Genomic DNA, 8,389 nt, shown 5'->3' with positions numbered 1-8,389 from the left:
ACGCAAATGCCTTTGCATACCTTCTCAAAATACACAGCACCATCTCCCTCTCCTCAAAGTGAGATGGCGGGAAGTAATAACCGTTAAGTGCTTTGCTTCATCTAGGTAGGCATACATTAAGTGCCGGCAACTCTTTCAACTCAGAGCGGGCGACTCCTCAAAGAAGGCTTGACTTCTTTACTCCCCGACTGTCAAGATCAACAAAACCATTAGTCTTTTCATCATTAACATCAGTAGCTAATAAGTGCTCTAGCTGCTCCAACACTTGTTCATTGGATAAATTATCCTCATTTTCTTGCATTGCCACTTGCAAAGGATCATCAATCATTATTTCCTGCAATTGAGATTCCACAATATCATTGATAAAATCAATTGAACAGACAGTACCATCATGCTCATATGGGTATCTCAAGGATTTAGTCAAATCAAATGTAATGCTTTCATCATCTACCCTAAGTTCCAGCTTTCCGCTACTAACATCTATCAAAGCTTTAGATGTAGCTAAAAATGGTCTACCTAGGATTAATGGGACATCACTTTCACCATTCATATCCATGACAACAAAATCCACAAGAAATATAACTTCGTTAACTTTAACTAGCACATCCTCTATAATCCCTTTCGGGTACTTATGATTACATCGCTGGTTGTATACTCATCCTGGTAGGAGTTAGCTTAGAAGTGCTTAGTCCTAACTTCTCAAACAATGAACTAGGTATCAAATTGATGCTAGCTCCCAAATCAGCTAATGCTAGCAATTTCAATTTATCCCTAATCAAACAAGGTATAGTAAAACTCCCTGGATCGCGTCGTTTATTCCGGAATCTTGCTCACAAACAACTTCGAGCATTCGCATTCAAGGTCACCAATCCCAAATCCTCTAACTTCCTCTTGTTGCTTAGAATTTCTTTTAAAAACTTCGCATACTTTGGCATCTGCGAAATAGCTTCAATAAAAGGCAAGTTAATCTGCAATTGTTTAAAAAGATATAAAAATTTACCGAATTGCTGATCAACTTTATCCTGCTTGAGTTTTGCAGGATATGGAATGGGAGGTTGGTATGGCCTCAAGGGGATCTTCTTCAAATCCTCCTTCTCTTCAACGCTCCTTTTTTCTTTCTCCTCAGGCTTGTCTTTCTTTTTTGACTCATCCACCTGCATATCAAAATCATCATTAGTGAAAGGCTTAGATGGACTAGGAAGTTCCTTACCTGATCTCAAAGTAATTGCTTTGGCATGCTCCCTTGGATTAGACTCTGTGTTACTTGGAAGTGTGCCTAGCGCCTCCGACCATCATCTGAACAACTACCCAATTTGAGTTTCTAAGTTCTGAATTGAAGCTTGTTGATTCCGAATGGCGGTGTCATTTGTTGAAATCATTCTCCGAAGTTGCAATGAACTTACGTCATCAACTCCTCAAGTTAGGTTTCTTCTCTTGACTACCTTCTAGTTGATGGGGAACAAAATGCATAGGTTGCTGCGGATGCAACCTCTGATATCCTGATGGACCTTGGTTATTAGAATTCCTCCATCCAAAATTAGGATGATTCCTCCACCCTGGGTTGTATGTATTCTTTGTAGGGATCGTTACTACTTTCACTGCATAGTCAACATGCTCAGCGTTAGAAACATTAGTAGGCATAGAAGATGCAAACATACCTCCCACTTTACAATTGGTGCTGTGTCGGTCCACCATAGAATTCATCCAATTTGAGCTGCTTGGACGGCATCCGAGATTGTTCTATCTTTTTAGAAAGTAGCTCTACTTGTACGCTAAAATTTCTTTGTAGGATCTGCCTCGACTAGATATACAATGGGCTTTTGGACCTCTAGCCCGTGGAGTTTGCCACTGATAAGTGTTGGTGGCCATCTCTTCTATCAAATCCCTGGGCTTGCTCAGTGTTTTGCTATTGATAGCTCCCCCGTGTTGCATCTACCATTTGTCTAGTGGGCTGTATTCATGCCATATAGAATATACACTTGCATCCAGAGAGGAAGACCATGGTGTGGGCAACACCTTAACAAGTCCTTAAAGCGCTCTCAGGCTTCGTACATCGATTCTCCTTCACCCTGCACAAAAGAAGATATGTTATTTCGCATTTGAGCAGTCTTAGCAGGAGGAAAATACTTATTCAAAAACTTTTCAGACAAAGAAGTCCAGGTAGTGATCGTTTTCAGTGGCAAGGACTGCAGCCATCTTTTCGCTCTATCCCTCAAGGAAAAAGGAAATAGCCTTAATCGTATGGCATCATTAGTTGTTCCATTAATCTTAAAGGTATCATATATTTCCAAAAAGTTGGCGATATGCTCGTTCGGATCTTCGCTCGCTAATCCTTCAAATTGCACCATATTCTGGATCATCTGGATTACATTCGGCTTTATTTCAAAATTATTGGCCGCCACGGGAGGCCTCACTTGCCCAGTTTGCGCCCCTGCTAGAGAGGGCCTAGCAAACTCATACATGGTCCTTTCATCATTACCTCCATTTGCATTGTGGTTCTCCATCTCACTAGTTTCGCGAACAGGAATCTCTGCTTCAATCTCCTCCGCTACTGCCTGCATACGCCTCCTTAGCAATCTAAGAAAGCGCTCGGGTTCAGATAAAGGCTCTGTAAGATTAGGATTAGAGCTCCTGGTCATAAACTACCTGAGCACAATAAAGAACAACAACACCAACAAACAGGATAAGAAAAAAAAACTATGCACAGAAAACAAATTATGAACAAAAAGAGAAATGACTAGACTAACAAATATTAAAATTTCAATTTAGTTCACAGAAAACTGTTCCCCGGTAACGGCGCTAAAAACTTAATGTGTGCTAAGTCAAGCAAGACTATGACCTAAGGCAGTGTACCTATCAGTGGAGTATAGCTAACGGCGAGTACCAAGTGTCGTATTCCCCAAAGAACGTGTGAACCTAAATCTACTCAATCTTCTCTGTTATCTAATCACAGAAAATAAATGCTGTTAATGAATAATTCCTAAATTAACTAATAGCTACTCTAATTATTGTCGACCTACGTATACTAGGGAATGATTAACTCAAGTAAAGGAATAACCCTTTAGGAATTCTTGTCTCTAAGGAATGGAAACTAAGGGTGAAATTGATTGATTGAATCCAATTTCCGTAGGAAAATCTCTACACAATTAATGCCTTTCTCAAGGACACTAACATCTTAACTTAGATTAATTAGGTTGAAATCTCTTCCTAACTCTAATTACCCAAATTAGCATTATGTACCATTTAACACTATTGAGAGTTGTTAATTCTCAATCCGGTAGAACGAACACCCTATCTCTAGGCGAATTCAATTCTAGGTTGCAAGGGACAATCCAAACCTAAACGTCTTTCTCAAGATCATTCAAATTTCAAAAATCATTCAACAAGATATGAAGAACAAATCAATAAATATTTCCATTGCAGACCAATATTGACAATCAATACATTCAATTCAAAATTGAAGTACGAAAATCCCTAGATAAAGAACCCCAATGGGTTAATAAGTTTAGCTAATCATGTTCATAATCACAACCAACAAGAATTCAATTACAAAAAATGAGTAAAGGTAGAGGAACCCGAATACACCCTTGGATGAGAGTAAATAGCTCCAATTCCTCGTGCCCAATTTTGGATCGATTCTTGTCCTCTTACTCGGATTGAAACCAATCGACAATCCTCGCCAATCTTTGATCTTCGAAGAGAATCCAAGTGAAACCTTGATCCAAGTCTCCTTTTCTCTTAGTTTCAACTTAGAAAACCCTTAGACAGAGAAAAAGATGAGTTTTGGACGTCCTAACCCTAGCTGCCCTCTCTTTTTCTCTTTTCTTGCTTTTTAAATGAATTTGACCAGCTGCCATGAACATGGCCGTGTTGATGCCCGTTTTCCTAACACGTTCTGGTGTTGATGCCCGTGTTACTCTCTGTGGTCGTGCTCCCTAAGAACCTTTTTTCCTTTGATGTTTGTTGCATCCAACACGGCCGTGTTGGTGGCTGTGTTAGGAACACGGCCAGTGTTGAATCCAACATGGCCGTGTTAACCTTCCTCATGGGCATACTTAGCTTGTTTCGGCAGCTGTGACGTCCAATTATGCTCCAATTCTTCCCTTTATCATACTTTGACTTCTTTTGGACCTAATGCACACAAACAGACACATAGGGTGAGTGTTGGGACTAATTCACATCCAAATATACATAAAATCAATCTTAAAAACCCCATTTAGATGTGTGTATTTTACGCACATCACAAGTCTCAATTACTTACCTTTGCAATTTGCAGATTCATAGCTACTGGCTAGGAGAGCACCGTCATTAGACCCCTATATGCTCTTTGTCGCGGACCTCGATCGTAGGTGAGTTCTCTTGGTCAGCCCCGCTTATCGGTCTTAGTTCCTAGGTGAGAGGATCTATTACTAGGAGAGGGGCCTAGCAGGCGCTGGGTTTCATTATCTGTCCTTCTTACTATATTTTGAACCACTAATCTTGCTGGCGAGGAGCTGACTAGAAGTTTGGAGGGATTCGACGACTTCGAGGACCTCACCCTCCGGTCCCGGAGGACGGACTAAGCCTCTTTTATCTCTTAGTTACTTGGGCCCATGCCTCTTAGCAATGACGACATGGCTTAGGTTTGTTCTTAATTTTGCTTGAGTTTTCATTTTCTGTACTTCACTTGGTCTACTCGCCACTCCGAACCTTCACATGTCTCGGGCTCCTCCGCGAGTTCTACATCTGAGGCACCTCCCACATTGATGTTAGATGTGGTGCTCAGAAGGGTCACATTTCTCTCGGATTTGGTGGCTTCATACTGGAGTCCCGCTGGTGAGCATCGGCTTGCCATGGAGGACTACATTCCTTCGGAGTTCACTCTGAGTACTTGCATGCATGTAAGTTGTATACCCTTTTGATACTTTGCATCTTTTCTTTCCCTGAAATGTTAGTAATGTATACAAATAATCACACAAGTTCTGAGAGATCAGTTTGAGCACGTAAATTGGCTAGTTAGAAATTTTTATTTTTTATTTAAAATTTTTTCATCCTCCTATTTTCCAATAGAAATGCTGGCCTACTTCCACACCGGATATATCATATAACCCTTTTAGTGTGTTGATGGAACATGATAGAACATGAACATTCATATTGCCCACTGCGAGGAGGTAGTTCCTCGTCCTTGGCGAGGACTGGTGAGAATTAAAAAATGAAAAACGTATGCATGTATGAAATATAGTAACTAAACTCCTTTTGGGTTTTATTTAAAGGGATCATGAGAGTATGCAAGAGTAGGTATATGATTGATAGCGCTAGATCGAGGCCCAGTAGTGCAGGATCGACACTTTGACGCTCCAGCTATCTACTTTGTGGGCCCAAAACGGATGGACACCGATTATGATGAGTGGATAGGAGACTCAAGAAAGAGCCTTGACTTTTGATTTTACTACCATTCTTTGTATATTTTTCTTTTTGCTACTTTACTGTACAACTTTAACTTTTGAGGTATGAAATTCATGCATTTTAATGTTTAAATCCATTCATTGTCATTATTTCCTTCCTAATAATTGTATATTTTGAGCTTACATATGACCACGGGTTGAGAAGATGCCGAAAAACTCTCAGAATGCTACAAAATTCCTTGATGACATCAGATAGCCGATTTGGTTGTGTTCTAAGCCGATTCAGTTGTGCGCACAGTCGATCGGCTGTATGCTTAGCCCATTCGGCTCCATATTTATAGAGTCTAAATTAAACTATGATCTTCGACCTTTAAATACACGTGCACCCCTCATACTTCCCCATACACGATTCATACCTCAAAAATAAAAAAAACCATGATTTAGAAAAGCACCAAAGCCCTTCAAACTCTTCTTAAACCTTTACTAGTGATGAATGGATCAAACTTGGTAAATTTCAGCTTTCCTCCTTCAAAGCTATGCAACACCCCAAGCTTGATTATAGGTTTCTTCACTCTACCATCAACCTTTGGTGCCCAAGTGACCACTTTTTCAACAATCATGCAGTAGGTTTTTGGCATCCATCCAAATAAAGCATAAATAAAGAGTAAAAAAATAAAATCTAGCTATTACAATCCTTTTACAACAAAGAAATTGAAGAAAACATGCCTAGAACTAGGCACAATACGTAAATATCTTGAAAATACATTAAAAATCTGAGAAATTAGGGCTGGAAAATGAAAAGTCGATCGACTCTAGGGCTTTGGTGGACTTTTCCAGTAGTTTTTCCTAGATTCGGTTGCCCCAGAGCCAATTCCACATGCATAGGAGACAAGAGATTAATTAAAAACATTTAAAACTATATAAAATGCATAAAATTAAGTGGAAACCCTAAGCAAATGATACAAACTCTAAAAAATCAAATTGACATTAACTGAAAACAGGAAATTTCAAGTTTTAATCATGAACCCTAAAATCAATTTTAATTAAAAGAAATTAAAAATCTAGCATACAACCCTAATCATTTGACTAATCATATCTAAAAAGCCAAAAGCAAACATATTTATAGATTCAAAACCCTACATGTTCTTAATATAATTCCCAATATGTTCATATTATCATATTTGATTCCCAACATGTTATAAATATATTAATTCATAATACATCCTATCCTAGTTATTTTAAACACATAAAAGAAGCAATAAACAAAAAATAAAAAACTTAATCATGTTGCTCAAATCATAAAGGAACACAAAGAACCAGCTTAATATGAAAGATGATGTTGATGATGCTAGATATAAGGGAACCCTCAGGTTGTCATTGTAGATGGTTATTCTGTGAGTCTCAAGAGATGACGAAGTGGTTGAATCGAAGATGGGTTGAGAATCTAGTGCTACTTAAGATTTGGAAAAGCTATTGTCGTTTTAAAAAATGTGTAAGTCTTTCTTAATGACTTCTAAAAAAACTCTTTATGCTTTTGAACTTGGGGTTCTTTTAGCTCTTTCAGAATAATAGCTAGGGTATTAGTAATTGCTAATAATCGATGACTATAGACCTAGAAATTAATGATATATATATAGAGCTAGGGTTAGGGAACATAATGATAAGTTTTAAGAGATTTCTTAATATTAATCAATAATATCCAATTGAAAATATTTAAAATCTCAATAATTATCATAAAAGACCTTCTACAAACTCATTTTGGGTGTTTACTAGTCAAAATACATGTAAAGCAACATGGAATCATGAAAAGTTGCCAATTACTACTGTATAGAACCGATTGGCTCTAGGGAGTAAGAAAGTTTGAAATTTTTGCAATTCAGTCCTTAAACTTGTGGAAAGAGCCATTTCACTCCTCAAACTTAATTTTTTTCTGATAATTAAATCCATATTGAATCTAGAAAAGTTATTTTAAATCAGTCATTCTCAACCCTAATCTCAGATTCACCCACCCTCGGTCTCTAAAACTCGAGAAGAGTAGTAACCTTCATAATAGGTTTTCTGTAATTCTTTCGATATCTAGATATGGAAAATGGGTACTGAAAATTGCCCCTGGTTTGTTGAAATTTATAAACATGCATGTCATGATATAAATTGAGAAAAATCATAATATTAAGGATATAACAAAAAGGATATCTTTATGAGCTGTAGAGGCCATGCTCCGTAAGCTCAAATTGAGAAAATCTGATTCGATGTGGGAACCATGCCCGCTTGAGTTTTGAGGAGTCTGCTTACAATTTAGGAACCATACCCGTCGATTTGGGAATGATGCCCATCGATTTGGAAACCACGCTTGTTGATATGAGAAGCACGCTCATTGATTTTACCTTTGCAAAAACTTTCCTCTGACTACTTTCCATTTGAGGACATGATTTCACTACATTTGCCACTTCGGGTTAATTTTTTAATTTTCCACTTTGGGTACCCTCGTTAAAATTTTCTACTTTGAGGTGTAATATTCCTCAATTGATGTCTTTTGAAAGTTATACTGGTACTTGGCCCATCCAGGGACTAAAACATAATTTTGATGAGTTAGGGACCAAAATTATAACTTTTTGAAGATTCTCGGCTCGGGATCATATATTCACCTTTTAGATGTCTTTTGGAGACTTATATTGATAACGGGTCTTTAACGGCTACGGCACTGTAAGGCTTTTTAACCTAATCGAGAATCACACTAATTAGTCACTGAGACTAGCACGGAGATGGGAGTCGTCACCCAGGTAATCATTGAGAAACTTTTACTAATGAGTGTCATTTCTCAAATACCATAAGGAAGCTTATGCCACAAATACAGAGATGGATTCGGAAGCCAACTTCCTTATTTGTGTATATTAGTCCTTAATTTTATTGTTTAACAAATTATTCCCTATAAATGCAAGCAATTTATACACAGGCATAACAAAGAACACACATAATTCACCTAAGTCTAGCCTTTTATTAGAGTT

At 38.0% G+C, this 8,389-nt stretch overlaps 1 non-coding gene across 1 annotated transcript; it reads left to right on the top strand.

Moving 5' to 3' along the window:
* Positions 1 to 1,995: 1,995 nt before the first annotated feature.
* Positions 1,996 to 2,101, top strand: LOC112534445. The gene has a single exon (XR_003078733.1). It is a non-coding gene; the product is annotated as a small nucleolar RNA R71 (small nucleolar RNA).
* The last annotated feature ends 6,288 nt before the right edge of the window (positions 2,102 to 8,389 follow it).

This window comes from Ricinus communis, chromosome 4, assembly GCF_019578655.1.
Source record: "Ricinus communis isolate WT05 ecotype wild-type chromosome 4, ASM1957865v1, whole genome shotgun sequence".
Classification (NCBI taxonomy): Eukaryota; Viridiplantae; Streptophyta; class Magnoliopsida; order Malpighiales; family Euphorbiaceae; genus Ricinus; species Ricinus communis.
This window is presented reverse-complemented; position numbering and strand designations above follow the sequence as displayed.